Below are 25,457 nucleotides of genomic sequence, written 5' to 3' on the forward strand. Positions count from 1 at the left end.
CTAACCGATTGAGCCACCCTGGCATGCTGAAGCTGAACATATTTTTATATCTTACTGGACATTTTATTAATCCCTTTTGGCCAGTGCCTGTTCAGTTTACCTGTTAATTTTTCTATTAGTCATTATCTTAGGGATTTGTAGTTTTAAAATATATGTATATTCAAAATATGAAACCCTTGTCAATTAAAGTGTAAAACATGTCTTCAACTTACTGCTCACCTTTTTACTCTCTTAATAGCATCATTTGGGCAGAAAATTCTAATTTAATGTAATCCCATTTATCAGTCTCTTTCTTTTGAGTGTATTTGAGATGTCTCTTCCTACCTTGGGATAGGGAAAGTTATCCTCCTATGTTATCTTTCTAGAAGCTTTATTGTTGGGCTTTCATATTTAGATGAGGTATTTGCTTCTGGTGTGAAGTAAGTTCAAGTTTCATTTCTTTCCATAGATAACTTTCCCACTGACCCAGCATCATTTATCCTAAACTCTCTACAGTGCAAACTTGATAATTACCAAGTCAAATGTCCTGTTAAGCATGGGTCTGTTTCTGGGCTCTCCTTTCTTTCTATTTGTCTACTGCACTGTTTTAACTTAAGTTAAAACTTAAGTTTTAAAATAAGTCTTGATATTTAGTATAGCAAATCCTCCCAACTCATCTTCATCAAAAATTCTTATCTATGCTTTGCCCTTTGCATTTCCAAATGAATGTTTAGGTAAACTTATCAACTTACAAACAAACATACCCACTCATACATCAGTTGGGAATTTGATCAGAATAACTTTGAACTTGTAGTTCAAATAGAAAATTAACTGCATTACATTACGAGACTTTTTATCTAAAAATATAGTATATCTCTCAATTTATGTGTCTTCCTTAAGTTCCTTCAATAATGCTTTTGAGTAGAGCTCCTTAAACCTCAGCATGCCTCAGAATCACCTAGATTGCTTGCTAGGATCCTGATTCGTGGGTCCTCATCCCAGGATGTGAGTACATCTGCAATGGGACCTGAGTATATGCATTTCTGAGAAGTTCCCAGGTGACACTAATGATGCTGGTCTTTGGACAATACCTGGAGAATCACTAATTTGTGATTTCCAGAATACTGGTCTTGTATAAATTTTTAAAAGCTAATTCCAAGTTATTTGGAATTTGTGAAGGTATTATAATTTTGTTTAAATTTCATTTCCTCTCTACTGTCGGTATTTTTAATATTTATTTTGTATCCATGGACTTGATATTCTCGTTTGTTAATTTTTAAAAATGTATCCACAGGTTGTTTGGGTTCTCTCTGTAAACACTCCCCAGAAGAATGTCAAAGTGCTAATTAGCCTCTCATGTCTATTCCAGTTTGTAAATGGGTGAAGGTCAGGGGTGGCTTACATATCTGACTTACCTCTGGACTTGTTCTTCCAGCATCTTGGTCTAGTACAATTCCACAATCTTACTACCTCTCTGATGCCTTTAAGCAGACACTCTATATTTTGTCCATATGTTCTGACTGTCCTCAGCAGGAAGGTTTCTCTGAATTACTTTGCTACCTATACCAGAACACGCCTGCTTCCCATAATTGGAAACCAAGGTCTTCTAATCCTTCTCTATAGACTAATCTTTATTTCCTTCTTGAATACTCTTCTATTAAACCCCTCACATCAACCATTTGCCTGGGATTAATAAAATACTCTATTTAAAATACCCTCTAGAGGGGCACCTGTGTGGCTCAGTGGGTTAAGCCTCTGCCTTCGGCTCAGGTCATGATCTCTGGGTCCTGGGATTGAGCCCTGCATCCAGCTATCTGCTCATCAGGGAGCCTGCTTCCTTCCTCTCTCTCTGCCTGCCTCTCTGTCTACTTGTGATCTCTGTTTGTCAAATAAATAAATAAAATCTTAAAAATAAAATAAAATAAAATACCCTCTAGAGATCAGTGAACAGAGTATAGAAGGGAATTAACAAAGGTGGTAAAGACAAATTTAATGATTCAGTTTTGGCTGGTATTGGTGTTAAAAATGACTGGTAACCAAATACATATTTCAAGTGATTACTTCTTCTGTATTAAATGTTTTGCCTACACCATTCACTGGACAAGAGTCTTGGGTAAGTCCCTTAAGTTAAACCTCAGTTTTGATTTCTATAAAATGCAAGACAGAAGAGAACTAATATGGCAACTTCTAGCTCTACATTATAAGCCCTACCGAATAAGAGCTAAAGCCTACTCTAGGACCTTGAGAGATTCTCTTTATATGGTGGTACTCTTATAAATGTTGGTTGAGTAAAAAAATAAGTATTTCAACTATAAGTGAATTTTTCTAGTTTATGGTCCTTTCTGAGAACTGAGAGGCCTTATGTCCAGAGCCATCTATCTAAGAATGGTAGTCCACTTGCTCCCAGCTGCCCCTCCCCCATAGGGAATTGTAAGACATGGAACATGTAAAGGCGTACATTGGAAGGGAATCATGAGGAAGGAATTTCTTATGATTTTTTAGAATCTGGGGTGACACTGTATGCCAGTGTTTCTGCAGTTTGAGTTTGTTTACAAGGGCTGGAAATATGATATGAGTTTCATCGTGTCTAAACTTAAATATCAGTTACATTACTGAGTGTTTAATAGACTGGTCATAAAAAACCTTTTCATGAGAAGGTGAAGATGGTATGATAAGAAGCAGAAACAATGTTAGGTAGAGCGATTCATGTCACATGCCCCCATACCCTCGCACCAATGCACATGAAAGAGACATCACTAACTGGATCCCGGGGTAATCAGCAACTTTCAGTATAAGCCTGCTACAAATCTTAGAGGAGAAATGCCAGGCCAGGAATTAATTGTTCAGTAGTTCTCCAAGACCACATATTCCTAGCACTATTTGGATGACATCTGTTTAGGAAGGTGGCTGGGAAATGGGTGATGCCAATCTGTAAGTGAAGGCATGGCCCCAGATTTGCTAATACTAATTTTGAGATTTTCACTTTTCAATTAGCAATAATCGCGCCTCGGATAAACCTCATTGGCTACGATACTGCCACGGCGCAAAGCTTGAGATTTTCACTTTTCTAAGTGTTTCTGGCTACAATGATTTTAGGGGCCAAAGAGTTCAAAGAGATGACCATAGTAGATAATAACCTTGAATCCTTGATTCTAATGAAGGGATGGGTAAACTCCTAACTGCCCCCTTGTATCAGAATTAAATCCTTCATTGGTCTCTAGAAAGAGAGAATAACTCTGACTCAGCTTTTAGATTGTCATTAGAAAAACTGATTGGTAAGGTATCTTTCCAATTCACTTCAAGACTAACAAGTAAAACTGAACTCTTGGCCAAATAATCTTCACTATAAAAGTGCAAAAAGGTTCCACTATTGGCATGACTTAGAATGCTCTCAAACTGGGGGAAATTGGTTTAATTTGGTGAACTTTTGGCTCATTAATGCCACATGTCAATAGGATGAGTCTTACTGGTAAGTGAAATCTAAATTCTTACACCCCCTTTCCTCTATCTCTACCACTAACCAAAGCTTAATTTATCTGCTTGGGTCTTTGGGGAATAGTCTTCTTATTGTGTTATGTAAGAAGGTTGAGGAAGGAACACCATAAAATTACTTTCACGAGATACATGCTCATTGAATATCACTGAGTCACTTGACACAGGGTTCATAAAAGTAGAAGAGGACCATAGTTGTCTAGAGAGAGAGATGCTCCAAAACTTTGCATTCAGTAGTATATAATGTTATTGACAAAAATTTCTATAAGTATCAAGACCATGTTTTTTTTTTTTCCTTTCTCAAAAACCTGTTGTATAAATTGCAATGTGAAAACTAGTAGATAGGGGCGCCTGGGTGGCTCAGTGGGTTAAAGCCTCTGCCTTCGGCTCGGGTCATGATCCCAGGGTCCTGGGATCGAGCCCCATATCGGGCTCTCTGCTCAGCAGGGAGCTTGCTTCCCTTCCTCTCTCTCTGCCTGTCTGTCTACTTGTAACCTCTGTCTGTCAAATAAATAAATAAAATCTTTAAAAAAAAAAAAAAGAAAACTAGTAGATAGAAGACATAAATAAAGAACCATGTGAATATAGAAAAAGGAACAACTTATTTATTTCTGAAACTTTTAGGGAATTGTTCCCAGGACTTGAGTTGCACCTTAAAGGATGAATTGGATTTTCCCAACTTGGGAGGAAAGAAGGTCATGTTATAGAGGCAAACTGCATAATCTCCATGGCTTCTTGGCACATGTCCTAAATCTCATTGCCATTTAAATTCTTTATCCATTGCTTGTAATCATGCTTAGGAGCTCAAGAAGTGCTGGCTTGTCCATCCTCACAATTCATTTGATATAGATAAGCACACCTTGCCTTGCCAGTTACTGTCCTGTGCACTGTCTGCTGGAAAAGCAGGGCCATCTGTTCTAACAGACGTTCCCCAGATAACGTCAGCAATGCCAAGGGCTTTTTCTTTCTCCTCTGACCTACTTAGTCTTCCACAATTCAACATCTTCTCCTCTTTGTTACCATGTTGTGTGAGCACTCATTGTTTGCTCCCTTCTTTTCTGCTCAACATTGTGCTCTTTGCTTTTAGGAAAACCCTTAGCCATGGAGCCAATGTCTGAGTTATTGCGCTCCTACATCCTCTTGTAATCCATATGCAATCATCTGCTTATTAAGGTTAAATGAGTTCAACTGATATTATAAAACCTGATTAATAGCAACATATGGATAACACTTCTGGTTAATTGAATTTTCAGGTTAGCTGAGGGTTAAATGAGAGATTTAATAAAATTGCTCAGCACTTATCTTTATCTGTTTTATGGCACTTATCACATATAGCTGACTTGGCATTTTTCAAGTTCATGTCCTGTCTTTACTAATAGACTGTGAACCCTCTGAGGGTAGAGTCTGGGCCCTGTACTTGTCTGTGACTCGATGTGGCCCAGCACATGGTGGTGTTTTTTGTTTGTTTGTTTATTAATCATTTTTTAAATTTATTTTCAGCATAACAGTATTCATTGTTTTTGTACCACACCCAGTGCTCCATGCAATCCATGCCCTCTCTAATATCCACCACCTGGTTCCCCCAACCTCCCACTCCCCCACCTCTTCAAACCCTTCAGATTGTTTTTCAGAGTCCATAGTCTCTCATTGTTCACCTCCCCTTCCAATTTCCCCCAACTCCCTTCTCCTAACTCCCCATGTCCTCCATACTTATTTGTGCAGCACATGGTGTTTTTAAGACTGTTACGTTGTCTTCATTGTATCATCATCATCTTCAGCATCATCACATTATCACAGTTGTGTGATAGCTACTAACTGAACAGCCATCCTGTTCTGGGATCCTGCCTCTGACATTTACTGGTTCTTTTCTTTAAAAAATATTTTATTTATTTATGAGAGAGAGAGAACATGAGGGGAGGAGCAGAGGGAAAGGGACAAGCAGACTCCCCACTAAGTGCACAGCTTGGTGTGGGGCTCAATCTCATGACCCGAGATCGTGACCTGAGCCAAAACAAAAAGCCAGATGCTTAACTGACTGAGCCACCCAGGCACCCCAGTCATTTACTGGTTCTATGGGCTTAAACAAGTCTTTTCTTATTAGTGCCTCAGTTTCCTCATCCATGCAATGGGAATGACAATAGTAATTCTTTCACAAAGCTGTTAGGAGAATTAAATAATTATAATGAGATACTTTATAAGCAAGCACTTTACTAAGTGTTCTATATGCACAATCCCATTTGATGTCAAAGGAAGATGCTATTGTTACCCCGTTTAACATATGAGAAAACTGGTGGGCAGAGAAGTAACTTTCTCACGATCATGTGGCTAGTAAGCAGTAGAGCCAGGTTTAAATTAAAGAAGCTTGATTTGGTAACCTACCTTCTTAACATAATGCTCTTTTGGAATCACATTTTTGCATCTTCAGAATGATCATACTCTTGGATCTGCCTAACTGTGGGGAAACCATTTACTAACAGTGTATGTCCAACATGGGAGGGAGCTCTGCTCATCATAGTAAATGAGGAAGCCAGGCAGACAAAGACTTCATTGTGACCTCTGGCCTGTGTTTCTAAGACTGTCAAAGTAGAAAACACAGTGAATCACTTATTAGCCTTAAAAATTAAGCATGTCACTTGCACTCACATTTCACTGGCCAAATCAAGTCATATGGCCACATGTAATTCAAAAAAGATAGGAAAGTACAGCCCTACTGTGACCCAGGAGGCAGAGAGCTAGAGATACTGTGAACAGCAGTAGTTACCATACCCAAAGACTCTCAAATTACCAGGCAAAACCTGGGTACTGAGGCATAGAGTTAAATGGGAAGGTGCACCAACTAAAGAAAGTTAGGTTCTTACTCTGGAGCAGACTTTTTCAACCTTGGCCCTGAGTACACGCTGAACCAGAGGATTCTTTTTTTGTGGGGTGGGGTGGGTATGCTGTGCATTGTGGTGTTCTCAGCAGCATTCCTGATCTCTGTTCACTAGATTCCAGTAGCACCTTGCCTCCTCCGGTTGTTACATGTGAAAATGTCTTTATTCATTGCCAAATGCCCCATGGGAGGCAAAATCACTCCCAGTTGAGAACCACTACTCATCAGTGACCTATTTGTATCCACAGCTGTTGAGTCCCAGAAAAATTCCTCATACTATGACCCCATTATATAAATGAGGGATGTATGGAAGATTTTACAGATGGGAAAATAGCAGCAGAGGGTCAGTGGCTTACAAAAGAAAGTCATGGGTTTCAAGTTGGCACAGGAGCCTACATCATCAGGATCTTTGTCAAGGCTTCTGTTTGCTATACCCTATTTCCAAATCCCCCCCTCCCTTTCTTTCAGTTTTCTGCAGTGACTTTAATACTCGGCAAAGTTCTTCAGTGAATCTACCTCAGATTGTCAGCCCCTGTAATTTTCATCCTATTTATTTTTCTTGGTTCTCTGTGGAAGTAGGGAACAGCTGGTCATCATGTTCTGTGTAATAACTTTTCATATATTTGAAGACTATTATTAAACCATCCCCAAGCTTCTCTTTGCTGGGTAATTGTTATGCTCAGACATGCTCTAGGAATTGTGCAAAGCCTGGGAGAAGATAGAGTCTCCAAACTAACATTTGTGTATTAAATTTGAAGAAAAACAAATTTTCACTGAAAATATCAACTGAAAAATAAGGCTAAAATCCGAAACTATCAGGTTTAGTTTTCAGAGTTTTTTTTTCCCCTCTTTATTTATTATAGTTACTGTAGCTGACCTGGAAATTTTAATTTATTACTGTGGAAATTAATATCCTAATTAAGATTTTATAGTACTTTTAATCTTAATGACATTTTAATAGAAATCCAATGATGGACAAGATAGTGCATCTCTGCTTGTCACATCTCAGGACATGACCAAACATAATCCAATTAGCTGCAATGGCACTGATGAGAGGCTGTGGTTTGAAACAAAGCTTTCCCACAATAATATATAACTTGGACAATCACTGATAAGAAGACTACCAATTTTTCCATGCCTTCCATCCTTAAGGCCAGATGCTAAGAGGTTTACAAGAATTATCTCATTTAATCTCATTAACTCTAAGAGGTAGTTGCCATTATTATCCTTATTTTTCAGAATTAGAAACTGCAGATCAGAGAGGCTAAGTAATGTGTCCAATATCACAGAACTGATAAGTGGTAGAGTGAGAGTTTAAAATCAAGCAGACACCAGAGCCCATGGTTTTAACTGTAATAACACATGACCTCTGTGCAAGCGGGAGCCATCTCTTATTAGTTTGTATATCCTTGGGACACTTGGGTGGCTCAGTGGGTTAAGCCGCTGCCTTCAGCTCAGGTCATGATCCCAGGGTCCTGGGATCGAGTCCCGCATCGGGCTCCTTGCTCAATGGGGAGCCTGCTTCTCTCTCTGCCTCTGCCTGCTTGTGTTCTCCCGTGCACGCGCTCACTCTCTCTCTTTCTCTCTGATAAATAAAATCTTTTAAAAAAAATTGTCTATCCTTGTGTCTAGCTTCTGGAGTCAGTTTTCAAAAGCATTTATTGAATGAATAAGGAAATCGTGAGTGACAGAGCAGAAATGTGGAACAGCAATGTGGGCTATGGTTTAGAGTATTATGAGAGCAATATGTTCTCAGGCATCACTATTCCACTTCACCCCAGCGCACCCCAGGGTGACTCAGATGCCATCTCTAGGATTCCATATTAACTTGTGTGTGTCTCTATCCAGGCATTGACCTCACTGCATTATAATGATATCTATGTGCCTGTTTTTCTTGCTAGAGCCCTGATTCTCAACCTGGGGCAAGTTGGTTTCCCAAGGGACCTTTGAAAATGTCTTCAGACATTTTTGGTCATCACACTGGGGGTTGCTACTGCCATTTAATGGATAGAGGCTGCAATGCTGCTGAAAATCCTACAATGTACAAGATAGTTCTTTATCATGATTATTGACTCAAAATCTCATTATTGCCAAGAATAAGTGGCCCTGTCCTACAAGGAAAGCTCCTTTATGAAAGCTTCCTTGTGTTCAGGATCACCTTTGTGTCCTAAGAGCCAGCCACAGTGCCTGACATATCACTGGGGTTCAATATATATGTACCAAAGGAGTAGAGACCAAGAAAATTCATGACTGGATGACAGAAGGAACAAGGCAGACTGGGTCTCATTTTTGAAGAGTGTCAGTAATCACCTGGGTCCTAGAAGAACCACTGCCAGTTAATGTGAGACTCTACCAGGCTAGGAGAACTTGGGCATGATGAGTTCTGATACAGCTCATAGGCATTTGGTATAAGGGAAGAGTAGTGAGTTACTACTTTTGTGTATTAATCTATGTTTTTCCCCCTTTGTTTTCTCTTATTTTATAATCCTTCCATTTATATAGCTGCTAGAATATTCTGTAACTCCTGCCCTCAAAGGGGCAAGGCAACCAGAACCAGAAAATAAAAGAATAAAGTTTCTAGCTCTGGAATTTCAAAAGCCAAGGTTCAAGTATAAGATAAAAAGACTTAGAAAAATATAGTCGGTCGTGTCCAGTTTCCTTGTTTCTGACACTAGATTCAAAAGTCCTCTGAGTAGAAGGAGAGAAAAAAGTATCAGAATGGTCCTAGGAGGTTAGCAGAGCCAGACCTGCCAAGGCCCTGGGATTGGGGAAAGGAGGATACAGCAGTGATCTCAATGAGACTAGATTAGAATGAAGTTATCTCAGAAAGTGCCAACATGGATGGATGATAATGATCCTTATCAGTTTCTCCCCTACCATGGTTCCATGTGACCCTGGGGGAAAGGAAGTTGGGGTGGGGGGCATTCTGCATTGAGTGAGTTCAGTTTCTACTGCAAAGAAGAAAAGTTCAGAATAGAAATTAAATTCAATTTAAGAAAAACATAATTACACTTCTTGTCTCCAGTCTTGTGGTCTACCATTGCTACAGAAGTTGATCAGATAGCAATAGCATCTCAGCAGCAATCCTGAAGTCAAGGGCAAACTCTGTATATTGAAATGGGTTACTTTTGGAAGCGAAGCCTGACTTCATTATTGAGGGGATGGTATACAAAAAAATAATCAACTCAGAACTTTATTCCCTAAGAGCAAGGCAGGATTCCTGACACCAAAACTGCACTGCAAGGAGCAGACAGAGCCTGGGAAGTGAATGAAGTTGTTGAGTTCCCAAACTCAGGGACAAGGTCAAGCTGAATTAGCAAGGGCAGAGACCCCATATGGTGCTCTGAGCATGGAATGTAACCTGCTAAAGGTCTTCCTTCAAGAATCATCCTTGGCTGGGTGCCTGGGTGGCTCAATCATTACGTGTCTGCCTTTGGCTCAGGTCATGATCCCAGGGTCCTGGGGTTGAGCCCCACATCAGGATCCCGGCTCCACAAGAAGCCTGTTTCTTGTTCTCCCACTCCCCCGGCTTGTGTTCCCTCTCTTGGCATGTCTCTTTGTCAAATAAATAAAATCTCTAAAAAAAAAAAATCATCCTTGACTATAATGAATAAGGGCAGAGTTTAGAGAGAGGGTGACATGGCCTCAGTCCTGGAAAGAAGGACTACAAGCTTGAGAATACCTGTCTAAATGATTCAGTCTTTGACAAATGAATCTTTAAAAAAAAAAAAAAAGTGTGAATATCCAGATAAAAAGTGCCCATAGTATTCAAATTGCATTTTAAAAATCTTGTTGTTTTTTTAAATCTTTATTAAATTCAATTTAATTACTATATACCGTATTATTTGTTCCCAGGGCAGAATTCAGAGATTAATCAGTTGCACACAATACTCAGTGCTCATTACATCATGTGCCCTTCTTAATGCTCATCACCCAGTTACCCCTTCTCTCCCAACCTCCCCTCCAGCAACCCTTGGTTTGCTCTTTTGTTTTTTTAAGATTCACTTTGAGAGGGGTGGGTTAGGGGCAGAGGGAGAGGAGAGAGAGAAATAATCCTCAAGCAGAATCCCCACTGAATGCAGAGCCCAACATGGGACTCAATCACAGGACCCAGAGATCATGACCTGAGCTGAAATCAAGGGCTGGCCGCTTAACTGACTGAGCCACCCAGGCACCCCTCTTGCTGGTTTTATTTATTTTTGTTTATTTATTTATTTTTAAGGATTTTATTTATTTATAATAAATACAGAAATACAGCAAGAGAGGGAATAGAAGCAGAGGGAATGGGAGAAGAAGCCGGTTTCCTGCTGAGCAGGGAGCCTGATGGGTGTCTTGAACCCAGGACCCTGGAATCATGACCTGAGCCAAAGGCAGATGCTGGATGACTAAGGCACCCAGGTGCCCCACCCCCAACTTGCTGGTTTTAAACTAAGAGTCTTATCATTAAAATATTAATTTTTCTGTCAAGTATTTTTGGTACTTAATAATTATTAAGTAATCTGACATTGGGGGAGGGGCTCCAGGAAGCATGTCTAGAAAAATATTTCTGGAGTCCCTTTTGGGCTGATCCAGTCATGTAAAACACATTCTTTTACCTTTTCTTTTCTTTTCATTTTTTCTTCTCTTTTCCTTCCTTCCTTCCTTCTTTCCTGCCTGCCTTCATATCAAATTACATGACAATATCCTTTTCCACCCAGCCCTCCAAAAAAGGGTTAGAGGAATTTCCTCTATCATTGGCATATCCTTCAAGGGTCCCTAGCATCAATCCCATTTCAGTCTCTCAAGCCTCATCACTTGACATTCTTCATTTCTCATCCTGGTATTCCTTTGTACTGGTCTTTGTGACTTCTTTGACTACTATAGTTTTTTGAGTTTGGACCCACAGAATATATGTTCATGTAGAACTTCAGAAAGTGGACTTGGGGCCTCTGTTTCTCAGTCAGTTAAGTGTCTAACTCTTGACTTGGGCTCAGTTCATGACCTCAGGGTCCTGAGATTGAGCCCCACATCAGGTTCCCCACTCAGTGGGGAGTCTGCTTATCTCCCTCTCTCTCTCTGCTCACTCTCTCTCAAACAAATAAATAAATATTTAAAAAAAAACAATTTGGACTTACTTGAACTAAGGGTCTTTGTAGATATAATGGAAGCAAGGATCTTGAGATGAAATCATCCTGGATTAAGGTGCGTCCTAAATTCAATGACAGGTGTCATTATAAGAAACAGAAAAGGAGAAGATTCAGAGACACAAGAGGGGGGCACCATGTAAAGATGGGGGCAGAATTCAGAGTTATAGATCTACATGCTAAGGAATGCCAGTAATTTCTAACAGAAGCCAGGAAGGTGTGAATGGGACTCCCTTGGAACCTCCAGAAAGAACCAATCCTACTGACCCCTGTATTGACTTAAGTACTGTAGACTTATAGCTTCCAGAACTGTGAGAGAATATATTGCTGTTGTTTTAAACCACACAATACATAATAATTTGTTACAGCCACCCTAGAAACTAATGCGATTTTTGCTGCATGTTCTCACTTCTCGGGGCCAGGACATATTGCTCTAACTTCAACCCCTTTAATCCCCTCTCTTCAGGGATTTTAGTTGGTTTTTAGAAAACTTTCTGTAAAGGACCAGCTTATAAATATCTTAGGTTTTGTGAGCCATGTGGTCTCTATCACAATGACTCATCTCTGTCATTGAATCAGGAAATAGACATAGGTTTCATGTAAACAAATGAGCATGGTTGTGTTTCAGTAAAACTTTATTTTTAAAAGTAAATGCTTGGCTGGATTTGCCTGTGGATAGTACTTTGCTTATGATTGCTTTTGGTTATTCCTCAGATCTCAGCTTAAATATCATTTATTCAGGGATGCCTGGGTGGCTCAGTGTGTTAAGCCTCTGCCTTCAGCTCAGGTCATGATCTCAGGATCCTGGGATCGAGTCCTGCATGGGGCTCTCTGCTCGGCGGGGAGCCTGCTTCCTCCTCTCTCTCTCTGCTTGCCTCTCTGCCTACTTGTGATCTCTCTCTGTCAAATAAATAAATTAAATCTTAAAAAAAAATAATTTCTTCAGGAACCTCACCTGATCTCTTTAGGTCTCTATATCTCTTATCCCATTTGTGAATTTTTTTTTCCAGCTTTACTGTGATATAATTGACATATATTGTGTAAGTTTAAGGTATACAATGTGATGGTTTGATACACGTATATATTGGGGAATGATTACCACAATTAAGTTAGTCACACCTCTATCATCTCACATGATTACCTTTTCTTTTATAATGAGAGCATTGCAGATCCACTCTCCTAACAACTTTTGCGCATACAATATAGCTATGTTAACTATAATCACCATGTTGTACATTAAATCCCCATAACTTACTCATCTTATAACTTGAGTTTGTACCCTTGGACCACAACATTATAAATGGTGCTACTGAATGATACACTTAAAATGGCTAAGATCACAGTTGCAATTTACAAATATGCAAGAGGAATTAATCAGATGAGATGTGGAAAGAGACTAGGCCAGTCTGGAATAAAAAAGAACAGAAGATAATGGATCATAAGGTGGTATTGCAAAAAAGGACCTCAGAGATCAGGAGGTTCAATACCCCGTCCCATTTTATGGAGGAAGGGACCAAGGGCCAAGGTGGCTCTGTGGAAAGCAAACTGGATTTCAGAAGACATGGGTTCAAGCCTGTCTGGACCACTGATTTGCTGTGTCCTTAGACATGACTTTGGTCCACATCTCTGACTAAAATCTGTGAGTACAAACTGCAGTTGCTCTATTGTCCTGGCTTTTGGTTTCAATCTGGATTTTCTTCTGGGTCTTCTAGACAAATGTATTGTTTGCTTTTAGTGAAGGGGCTTTTCTACCTAACCTTATTGGTTACTTCCCTCTGCTTAATCTCTAGATTCACTCCAAATTCCTATGCAGTTTTGTGTAAAGGTGACTTCATTAAGAAACGCTTGCTTGGCTCATTTTGCTTCACACGTGTTTCAATTCTGTTTTATGGATGCAGACATCTAGCTTCAATGGAAGAAACCAGAAGGTTTAGCATCTACTTAAAGTCTAACTCAAACTCACCTTAAAATACTCAGTCAATTGACTTCTAGGGGCTTCAGTTTTCCTAAGAATAATGGACACAGCAATCTCTCTCTCTCTCTTTCTCTCTCTTTCATTCTTTCCCTTCCTTCCTTCTTTCCTTCCTTCCTTCTCTCTCTGTCTTTCTTTCTTTCTGTTAACTCAGTAGATTTTTGTGAGGATCAAATTATTAGGTGAAATTGAATCTACTTTAGTGGACTGATGACAAAACAAAACGAAACAGTGGTTATGTCTGTTTGGTATTTCTCTACCAGAGTGGATGCTTCAGAGGACAGAGACTCTCTCTCTGCACGGTCAGGCAAGGAAAATGAGTAAAAATTTCTGTAGATTCAGAGTGAGGAAGATAGCTCCCAGTCCTAGTTCTGTCACCATTTGCCTTATGATGCTGGGCAAATCACATGTTCTGCACTAATTTATTTCCTCATCTGTAAAGTGAGGAGCACCGAATGAGATCATCTTATCAGTTTCCTTTTCACTCTGACAGCTCGTGATTTGTGTACTTCTCATGCTTAGCTCTGTGCCTTGCACATATTAAAAAATTAATAAATGTTTACTGAATTGAATTTAGTTAACTGCTATTTATTATTAGTCAAGTGTCATTAACTCATCACATCATTTAGGTTTCTGGAAAGAAGTCTGGTACTTTTTTATTATTCTTAGGAATGTGCAGATTACTTAGAGGTGGTGGTTGTAAAGATGACTGGAAATAAGAGTCATAGTGATAATAATAAACACAGATCAAGAGCTTTTTATGTTCTAGAATTAAAGTTTTAATTCTCAGCGCACATGAGATAATATATATGCAACTAATGAACTCTTGAACACTACATCAAAAACTGATGATGTAGTATATGTTAGGTAATTGTACATGATAAAAAATAAATAAACAATAAAAATAAAGAAGATATAGGCATTAACTCCATTTTACAGATGAGAAGATGGGCATGTTTATATAACTGGACATGTTCATATACAGGTTCACAATAATTGACCAGAGGCAGCAGCTGGTAGAGCCAGACACTGAACTTTGTTTAATTGGGCTCCAAACGGGGTTGCCACACTCAACAAATAAAAATACAGGATGCCAAATTAAATTAGAATTTTAGATAAATTATGAATAATTTTTGTAACCTAAGTATGTCCTATGGGTAATATATATTTTTTTAACTTTTTATTTAATGGGTAATATATTTTTTACCATTAGCTTATAGACTCAGCAAGTAAAATAGGTTCACCTGGAGAAAAATTGAAACAGAACTCTTGTTTTTTTTTTATCGGAAACTGTCAGACTGATGGGCAATCAGGGTAGAATTCAGTAGTCGGTGGTTAAAAAAAAAAAAAGACATAAAATGAATGGCTTCCACATTAGGAAGATGGCCCCACATGTGAAATTTTCTTTTATCCCATATCTCTTACATTGAAGGATTTTGTGTCTTAATTTTCTTTTCTTTCTTTTTTTTTTAAGATTTTATTTCTTTATTTGACGGACAGAGATCACAAGTAGGCAGAGAGGCAGGCAGAGAGAGAGGAGGAAGCAGGCCCCCCCACCCCCAGCAGAAAGCCCAATGCTAGTCTCGATCCCAGGACCCTAGGATCATAATCTGAGCCGGAGGCAGAGGCTTTAACCCACTGAGCCACCCAGGCGCCCCTTAATTTTCTCTCTTGAACACCTTCTCTGCTTCTTAGCTTTTCTGTTTAAATTGAAGGGTGGAACAAATGGGATTTTTTTTTTTTTTTAATTCACACGAAATCTGGAATGATGACTCTGAGCAGAGGCACGTGCTCTTGGGGATCAATTGAGAATGTTGCTCCCGTGTGCTGGAGCTGGAGTGTCTGATCTGTCTGTTGCTATGACAATGGATTCTTGTTAGTGGTAATGTAGAAATTCGATCTGTACATTCAGAATGAGGGCTCGTGTTCCAGCCTCTTTGTTACAGTTCCAAATCTCATCAAGTTGGAGGTGTTCCACCTTAAATCTAAGAAATTGAATTTACAGCAGGAGGCAGTGTATCTCACTGATTGACGCTGGGGCTCTGGAGGAAGTTGGGCCTGGGCTCTGGTCCGCTAACCAACACTTTAACTCAATTTCCATCACTGTGAAATGGGCATAATAATAATTCGTACTTCCCAGGCTTCTGTGAAGAGGATTCAGGAGGGGATTTATGTAAAATATTTAACACAGTATCCGGCAGTCTTCAATAAAGGCCTCCACTGTGGTTATTTTTATCATTATTCCTCAATTCAAATAGTCTAGTCCAGGGAATCTTAGTGAAGGCTCATAAAGTCACCTTTTTGCCACGCAGTTTATCCACCACAGGAAGGAAGCAGAGTTAAAACCGGAAACCAGAACTGGAAAACGAGGGCTCTCGCACTAGTTTACCAATCCCGTTGCGGGAATTGGGGCCGATTGTCTGAAAACTTTGAACCTCATTGTCTTTTCTGTCAAACTGTAATGATGAGTAACTTGTCCCTGCCCTGCCCTTCACCATGTTGGGATTAAATGAGATCATATATGTGCACTACCTTAGATGTCAGGAAGTGCTAGACAAATGTAAAGAATGCCTCCTTATAAAGAGCCGCCACTTTTCACTTCTGTTAGCCTGTACTCCATCATTCTAGCATTTCTTTCCTCAGGTTTGGGAACTGATCCTTATCTGTCATGAGACAAGGCTACACTTTGCCCTAGCCAAACATAGGCACCATAGTTTTTGTTTGTTTGTTTGTTTTGTTTTGTTTTTCATGAGAGGTTTGTTTGTTTTACTAGTTTTGTGGTTTGGAAAGTTCTGTTCTTTTTTAGGTATGTAAGCTTGGACTAGGCTCTTTGTGACTCAGTTTCTTTAGCTATAAAATGGGCTGAAATATGTACTTAGCTAATGAAACTGTGGTCAAAGTTGAATAAGATAGCATGCCAAAAGGATTTAACATGACAGAGAATACTCTAAAAACTTAGATATTAATCACTATTCAAGTTTTCTCTACTTCCATCTATTTCTTACAGTACTATCCTAGTATAGTACTATCTATCTGATCTCAGGTTGGTTTTTCTTGCTTTTTAAGCTGCAAGAATTTGTAGCTATAACTTGAGGAGGCTACCAATAAATGCCATGCTTTTCAAAAAACTCTGCATCTGCCCTCCACACCCAAGCTCCATAAATCAGGAACTGCTACTCCACTTTTTAACACATAACCATATGCTTTATATCAATGCCTACCTACATACATTAAAACAAAAATCCTATTTTGAGAAAAACTACCTTCAGCAAGCAACAAGACAAAGAACTGTATACACAGACAGTGTTCTCATATATTAGATTTAAGGCATATCATTATTTTTCCATTTTCTTTATTTTGGACCTCTGTCTAAAACTGGGTGCTCTCTCCACTTGGATTTTGCCCCTAGTGCCACTTGCTTGTGATTATTGAGCTGCCAGCAATTGAGAGTATTTAGTTTAATTTGGTTAATTGATGGCTCTTGGCTATTAAATCAAGTTCTTTCTGTTTCATAGTATTAGGAGAGAAGTTTCTGATTCCTGTTCAAATCCTGACTGCTTCTCACGCATTCTGCAGGGACAATGGAAGTTCATTTTTTATTTTATAGTTTTTATTTATTTATTTTTATTGTGTTATGTTAGTCACCATACAATACTACAAGAGTTTTTGATGTAGTGTTCCATGATTCATTGTTTGTGTATAACACCCAGTGCTCCATACAATACATGCCCTCCTTAATACCCATCACCAGGCTAACCCATTCCCCACTCTCCTCCCCTCTGAAACCCTCAGTTTGTTTCCTGGAGTCCATAGTGTTTCCTGGTTCATCTCCCCCTCCGATTCTACCCCCTTCATTTTCCCCTTCATTCTCCTAATGTCCTCCTTAGGATACACCTTGCTTCCTTGCTTCCTGGCTCCCTCGTGAGAATAGAATGTATTCCTATAGAATAGAGTGAGTGCCATTGTGGGGACAGACTGAGTTTCCCGAGCTTTATCCTCAGTTTTCAATCTTCTTCTCCTCTCATACAGCAGTTCCCATGTATTTATGATGTCCTAGAAGCAATCAGGCCTAGTCTAAGTGCCCAGCAAAGGCAGACAGCAGGCATCAGACGGTGGTTTGAGGTGGGTCACGTTTTAAAATCATCGGTAATCCCAAGTTGCTATAGTTCCATGGCCAGTGCCCAAACAATAGTTACTTATTCAAGTCCTGTCTCTAAGCAACAGGAAACCCAAGTCAATTTAATTTTTACAGACTGAATTTTGAGTCATAGTCTTTGAAAACCTGTGAGCATTCTTTCTTAGAAATTAACCAGTAAAATTAGGTTTGTAATAGTTGAGGTGATATTATTTATTTTTACAACATCACCAAAATTGGCCTATTGGGGGTAATTTTTCTCCTGGTTCAAAAGTCATTTTTCTAATGATGAAGCCCTAGACTATCATGAAGTTAAAATCCACTAACTACCCAGTACATACGATCAAGACATTAGGACTATCACACGTTACTGGTGGGAATGTAAAATGATACAGCCACCTTGGAGAACTGTGTGGCAGTTTCTTATGAAATTGACACACCCTATTATCCAGCTGTTGCACTCTGAGGTATTCATACAGAGAAATCAAAATATATGCCCATCCAAAGATTTGTATACTGCTGTACAGCTTTGTTTGTAACCGCCCCAAACTGGAAACAGCCAAAGAGTGCACAGCACATGGATAGATAAACAAATTGTGGCATATCCATAACGTAAAACACTACTTAGTAACGAAAAGAATAAATTACCAATGCATGCAACAGCCTAAATGAATCTCAAAGGCACCGTGCCAAGTGAAGAAATCTGAAATAAAAGAGCATATATTCTGTGAGTGCATTAGTGTGAAATTCTATAACAGTCAGATCTAATACCAGTGGTGACCTGGGTGAGGTTCATGGGGGAAACGACTGCAGAGGACCCTGAGTCAACTTCGTGGAATAAGAGATAAGTTCTTTATATTGATTGAGATGGTGTTTACAAAGGTATATACATGTGTCAAAATGCATCAAAACGGTTGTATTTTGTTGTAGGCAAATTATTTCAGTAGAATTAATTTAAAAATAAAAATGTCATTAAGACACCATAAGCACCGTAGAGTGAGTTTTCAAATAATAATGTTACTACTTCTATATTCCTTATCAGATTATAAACAGGTTGGGTATGTGGTTGGACTCCGAAGCATAGATTTCTGCAATAGATTTGAATAAACTCTAAGGAATGAATATGGAAGATAATCCATGTCTTCTCACTGCTTTGTTTTCCAATAACACAGATGTGGCATGCTTTTGTTGGTCGCTAAATCCCTAAGGAACAAGAAACACCCTAGCATGTCCCAAATCTATCATTCTCATCTTAGATAAAACATATGTTATTGTTTCCCAGACTTTGTGATCCACTGCCCAGAGCAAGCCTCATGGAAAGAACATTTCATTTTTTAGTCCTTTTTTTTCCCAATTAGGAACACCAAATCTCTTTATTATTTATGTATGACTTAAGTTATTTGTCTTTCGCTAATTCTGGGAAAAGGACCTTGAATGATTTGTCAAAGTAATACTTGGGCAAAGCAAGGAACTGTATTATGGATTATAGTTTCTGAGAGCAGTTTTGGGGGTTAGAAGTTCTAGGTTCAAAGCCCAGGTATGTCACTTAAAAGCTACATAACCCAAGGCAAATGACTTATTTTCTCCAAGTGTCAATGTATATACTTGTCAAAGGAAGATGAAAGATACACAAGGTGGAATAAGGGTTAAAAGAGATGATACATATGAAGCAGGCAGTATACTTTTTAGCATATGATGGGAAGGGTACTTTTTTGTATGTTAAAGGGCTAGGAGAAAATGAGGGGCTTATTAACAAGGCAAAATATGGATGGGAAGGCAGGTAGAGACAATGAGTGTTTCTAATTAGGGAAAGACTCATTAGGTTTCAAACACACCAGCCACCCAACATTTTTTTTTTTTAAAGATTTTTTTTTTTTAATTTATTTGTCAGAGAGAGAGAGGGAGAGAGAGCGAGCACAGGCAGACAGAATGGCAGGCAGAGGCAGAGGGAGAAGCAGGCTACCTGACGAGCAAGGAGCCTGATGCGGGACTCGATCCCAGGACGCTGGGATCATGACCTGAGCCGAAGGCAGCTGCTTAACCAACTGAGCCACCCAGGCGTCCCTCACCCAACATTTTTACATAACTTTTCTCTCTTTAAAGCAGAGATCTATCCTGGCTCTCTGAGAAGGAGAGACAGATCAAGAGCAAGGAACTTGGAAGGGCATTTGCCGATAATTTGCTCACTGACAGACATCTTTTGACAGGGAGGATCAAAGGCTAAAAGGAGAATGCCTGCCAAGGCTTTTGAGAGAGAGTAGTCCAGAAAGCCAGGTTTTTATTTTCTTTACATATAAGATTTCCATGTGTGGAGATGGAAATCTTCTCAAGTGTGAAGATATAATCAAGATTATATTAATTACTGGTGGAAAACTCTAATGCTTAGCGAGAAGATACCTCTAAGTATTTATGGTTGTGTTTCTTTAAATTGTGCCTTATATCAATTTTTTAAATACAGGAATATGATATTAGTTGATGATTCTGGTTAACACTTTAGTAAAGAATTTCTACTCAAAATTTAACTAAGTAGCCAAGTGCACATTATTCTGTTTGATTTACCTCAGGGTGACAGGTGGGATGACCATGCAGTCCTAATCCACCCATCACAGCTCAGCCAGGGGAAGGGCCCACTAACTAGCTCCAGGACAGATACCAGAGGGAAAAATTAACCACCAGCCGGGACTTTGAAGTCTTGTCAAAAGAAACCTGAATGTAAATGAGAAGAAATATTAACAGAAGGGCAATTTTGTTAGTTCTAGTATAGTCAGTTCAGCTGGTTAGAGCAGGGGTCAGCAAACTTCTGAAAAGGGCCAGGCAGTAACAGTTTTCAGCTCTGCAGGCTTTCCTCTCTCTTCTGCAACTGCTCCACTCTGCTGGCTTCAGAGGAAAACAGCCGTGGACACCGCATAAACACATAAATGTGGCTGTGTTCCAATAAAATGATGTATCTACCCTGACATTTCAATTTCATATCATTTTCACATGCCACCAAATTCTTCTGATTTTTTTTCAACTATTTGAAAGTATAAAGACTATTCTTAGTTCATGGGCTATGCTGAAACAGGTGGTGGGCTCAATTGGGCCCATCGGCCATTGATCGCCCACCCTTGAGTTGGGTTTTAGAAAGCACAATTCATAGTCCTAGCAGATGTGTTACTGGGGTGGTGGAGGACAAAATCTTTATCTCCATTTACAAAGAAATGTCATCTGCCTTTCCTGCCTGATGCTTTTCAGTAAAGCTCACTATGTCATTCAGAAAACCCTCTTCTTAACCATAACATCAAGGGCAAGTTTTCCAGGAGTCTGCTGATAATTTGAATACTTCAAAAGTCTTCCCAAAAACACTTGCCTTGTAAGAAAGTGGCTATTGGGAAAGAATTTTCCCACTTTCCCAGGGGGAAAAAAAGAATCTATAGAGCTTAATACAGTTTGTACCTAGGCAGCTCTCGCTTAAAGCTAATTTTTCTTCCAGAACTTTAAATTAGCAGTAAGTACATGCAATTTAGCTGGAGTGGCAGAAAGCTTATAAATCAGACCACATCACTCTCTGGCTAAAATCCCTCCAATGGCTGCATTCTATACTTACAATAAAATCCAAGCTTCTTACGATGACCTGCCAGGTCTTACATGACCAAACCTTGGCTCACTTGTCTAATATCGTTAATACTCCTCTCTCCCTCTGCTTGGTACTCTCCAGTCACGCTGTCCTTTTTCCTCTGCACACCTGGGCCTTTGCACATGCTCTGCCCTATCCCTGGAATGTTCTCTCTCTCATCTGTACATTTCTGACTCCTTTTCAGCTTCTAGGTCTATCTCAATACCTGTTTTCTTTTCTTTTCTTCTTTTTTAATTTAAATTCAATTAGCCAACATAGAGTACATCCTTAGTTTCAGATGTAGAGTTCAGTAATTCATCAGTTGCATATAATACCCAGTGCTCATTACATCAGGTGCCCTCCTTAATTCCTGTCACCCAGTTACTCCCTTCCCACTCTCCCCTCCCCTCTAGTGACCCTCACTTTATTTCCTAGAGTTAAGGGTCTCTCATGGTTTTTCTCCCTCACTGATTACTTCCCATTCAGTTTTCCCTCCCTTCCCCTATGATCCTCTGTGCTGTTTCATATATTCCACATATGAGTGAAACTGGAGTATTATTTTTCTCTGATTGACTTATTTTGATTAGCATAATACCCTCCAGTTCCATATCTGTTGATGTAAATAGTTGGTAGGTGGGTATTCATCCTATCTGATGGCTGAGTACTATTCCAGCGTGTGTGTGTGTGTGTGTGTGTGTGTGTGTATGTATCTTCTTTATCCATTCATCTGTTGACGGATATCTGGGCTCTTTCCATAGTCTGGTAATTGTGAACATTGCTGCTGTAAACATTGGAGTACACATGCCCCAGTACAAGCTACATTTATATCTTTGGGATAAAATGCAATTGGTGGATCAGAGGTCGCTCTATTTTTAACTTCTTGAGGAACCTCCATACTGTTTTCCAGAGTGGCTATACCAGCTTGCATTCCCACCAACAGTGCAAGAGGGCTTCCCTTTCTCCTCATCCTTGTCACCATTTGTTGTTTCCTGCCCTTTTCTCTTTTTTTAGAAGAGAGAGGAGAGGAAGAGAGGAGGGCACAGGGAGAAGAGGAGAGGGAGAGGGAGCAGGAGAATCTTAAGCAGGCTCCACCCTCAGTGCGCAGACCCCAGGGAGGGGCTCTTGTTTCATGACCCTGAGATCATGACGTGAGCCTAAATTGAGAGTTGCACACTTAACCGACCGAGCCAACCAGGTGCCCCTGTTTTATTTTCTTTATAACATGTGTCACTTTTGAAATAATCATGTCATTTGTGCATTTGTTTCCTTGTCTGTCACTCTCCACGTACATGCCAGCTCCTAAGAGGGCAGAGCCCTTGTCTTGTTCACACCTTAGCCCTGAGGCCTAGTGCAAATATTCAATAAATGTTTATTAAATGGAGAATGCATGGCTATTCTGGAAAACCAAAGAACCAGGCCTTAACTTACCGTGACAATGCAGACTAATTTTATCCTTTGATCACATCTTGGGTAGAGCAGACAGATGAGAAAGTTGTGGAGGTCTTCTTGGTCAACAAATGTCAACTCAGATTTATTCTACTTTCTTGTCCAAACCTCAAATTCATTATTAATGTACAACAAGTTGACAAGTTTCAGTTTCCTCAAATATGTCTATGGCCAAGAAAATGGACAATATACTTCACAGTGAGCTATTGATTTATAAGCCCCCAGCAGACATACACATTATTCTGAATACATAATTACATTGCAGGCAGCACATTTTCCACCTGGGATGTGGCACATCTAGATAAAAACTAAATATGCTCAACTGAGTGCCTTATCTAAATCTGGGTATGGAAAATGCATATAAAATTAGCATTCCATTAAAAATGAGCAAAATGTGGGATATGGTTATAAAGAGGTGCTTGCATCATCTGGAGTAGGAAAATGACAGAAGCAGAGCCTTGAAGCTCTGGCTTCTTTGGAGCATTAAGGTATGCATCAAAGCTATTAATGTCTTAGGCTTCAGTTGACTTTTCAGAGGTAACAAAGACAGAAACTATTTGTTTATCAAAAGCACATAATGGGGGCGCGTGGGTGGCTCAGTGGGTTAAGGCCTCTGCCTTTGGCTCAGGTCATGGTCCTGGGGTCCTGGGATCAAGCCCCGCATTGGGCTCTCTGCTCAGGAGGGAGCCTGCTTCCTCCTCTCTCTGCCTGCCTTTCTGCCTACTTGTGATCTCTGTCAAATAAATAAATAAAATATAAAAAAGAAAAAAAAGCATATAGTGATCGAGTAGTTAAGAGAAGAGTCTTTTAAGTCAAATAGCTGTAGAGCTTGGGTCAAATCCCTTAACGTCTCTGGCGCTCTGTTTTTCTCAACTACAAAAAGAGGAGAGCAATAATATTTATCTCATGGGTTAAATGAGATGATGCAGGGAAGGTATACTACCAGAACATAATAAGTACTTAGGTAATATTAAGTATCAATATCTTGGTGTTAATGCACCCTCAAAGTAACTAGACTCACCTACTATACTGAAGAAAGAATATTCAAGTGAAAGAAGACGGGGGTGTGAGTGCTCATTCTTCTAGTTGCCATGTTACTTGGGCAGGTTTCTTGCCCTCTGTGGGTTTGAATACAGAATCTATTTTGATTCAGTCTACAAAATCAGTTGACCAGCAAGTATTTTCTGAGCATCCATGCTCACAAAAATAAACTTTTTGTAAGCTCATGCAGTCAATTGCCCTCTATTTTCAAAAAAGATTAACACTACCCCCCTACTTTGTGTAGTAGAGTTTATTTTTTAAAAAAAGCTTAAGATTTGTTTCTCATTCTCGATAAAGATACAGTGCAGCTTGGAACATAGGACAGACAAACATTAAAAGGTTAATATGATGAAGGAATGTAGGAAACCAAATCAGGAACGACCTGATACATACTGTGATTTGTTCTCCATAGAGAAAGGGGAGGCTGATGAAGGCTGGAGGAGTTATGGAGGACTCTGTACATAGCGAGACTTAAGTTTTGAAAGGTATAGGATTTAGGTAGAATGAGGTCAAAGTAAAATACATTCAGGAAAGAAGGAACGTTATTACCAAAATTGAAATGCATTTATCGTAGAGAGTGACAAGTAATACAGATACAGCCAGTCTTAATAATGCAAATGATAACAAATAACATTTTTAAATGGAATCAAGTTTAATGTCTGTACCTATAAGTAAGGCCAGAAACAAAATATCTGGAGCACCTGGGTGGTTAAGTCTGTTAAGCATCTGCCTTTGACTCAGGTCATGATCCCAAGGTCCTGGGATCAAGCCCTTTGTCAGGCTCCCTGTTCAGTGGGGAACCTGCTTCTTCCTCTCCCTCTTCCTCTACCCCCTGGCTCCTGCTCTTTCTCTCTCTTTCACTCTCTCTCTATCTCAAATAAATAAATAAAATCTTAAAAAATATATATCCACCAGACACCCTGCTGAGCTTATTATTTTTAGCATTATCTCATGTAGGCTTTCCAACAACTGAATTCTTCAGGACTCTTTAGGTTTGTGAGTGACATTGAAGACAAACTAGCTTAACCATGAAAGGAAATGTATTGACTCTCATAACTAAGAGACCTGTGGAGCTGAGTTTGTGTCCAGCTGGATGGAGGGCCCATACACCATCATTAAGACTCTTGTGTTTTTTTTTTTTTTTTTCCCTCTACCTCAGGCAGGCTTTCCTTCTGAGGTAAGAAAGATAGATTCCTGCAAACTCACACTCACCACCAACCAATGTTGTAGCCCCAGTGGAAAGGAATTGCCTTTCTAGGTATCTTCAGGAGTAAGGTTTGAGGGAGAATTCTGATTGGCTCAGCTGGAGTACCATGGTGGCCAGTCACTGAAAACCTGCCAAGAAACCTGCCCAAATAACATGTGAACTGGACAGTGATGGGTCAGACCTCAGTCTGCCACTGTGATACTATGGTATAATAAGAAACATGTACTTGGTCTTCATCTCTAGTTCTTGGCACAGAGCTTCTGAAGTCCTTAGAATTTCCTGAGGGGTGGGTATGAGAGGAGTGTCTTTCCTTACTCATAGGTCTCTTTCAACCATGCCTGGGTTTATGTTAGTGAGATAACTGGGGACTGGAAGCCCCTAGGTAGGTTCAGGATGAAGGCTAGTTGCCAGAGAAACTGACCCTGTGATTAGAAGGTTGGGACTTTTGGCCCCAATCCAGACCTCTAGAGTTAGGAGAAAGACTAAGGATCTAGTTAACTTACCAGTGGAGAGTGATTTAATCAATCATACCTATGAAATGGAACCTGTATTTAAACCCTAGATGAAGGGGTTCAGAGAACTTCTGGGTTGGTGA

The 25,457-nt window shown here is 39.6% G+C and overlaps 1 pseudogene; it reads right to left on the reverse strand.

Moving 5' to 3' along the window:
* Positions 1–2,901: 2,901 nt before the first annotated feature.
* LOC125101360 (uncharacterized) lies at positions 2,902–3,030 on the reverse strand (annotated as a pseudogene).
* Positions 3,031–25,457: the final 22,427 nt, after the last annotated feature.

This window comes from Lutra lutra, chromosome 5, assembly GCF_902655055.1.
Source record: "Lutra lutra chromosome 5, mLutLut1.2, whole genome shotgun sequence".
NCBI lineage: Eukaryota > Metazoa > Chordata > Mammalia > Carnivora > Mustelidae > Lutra > Lutra lutra.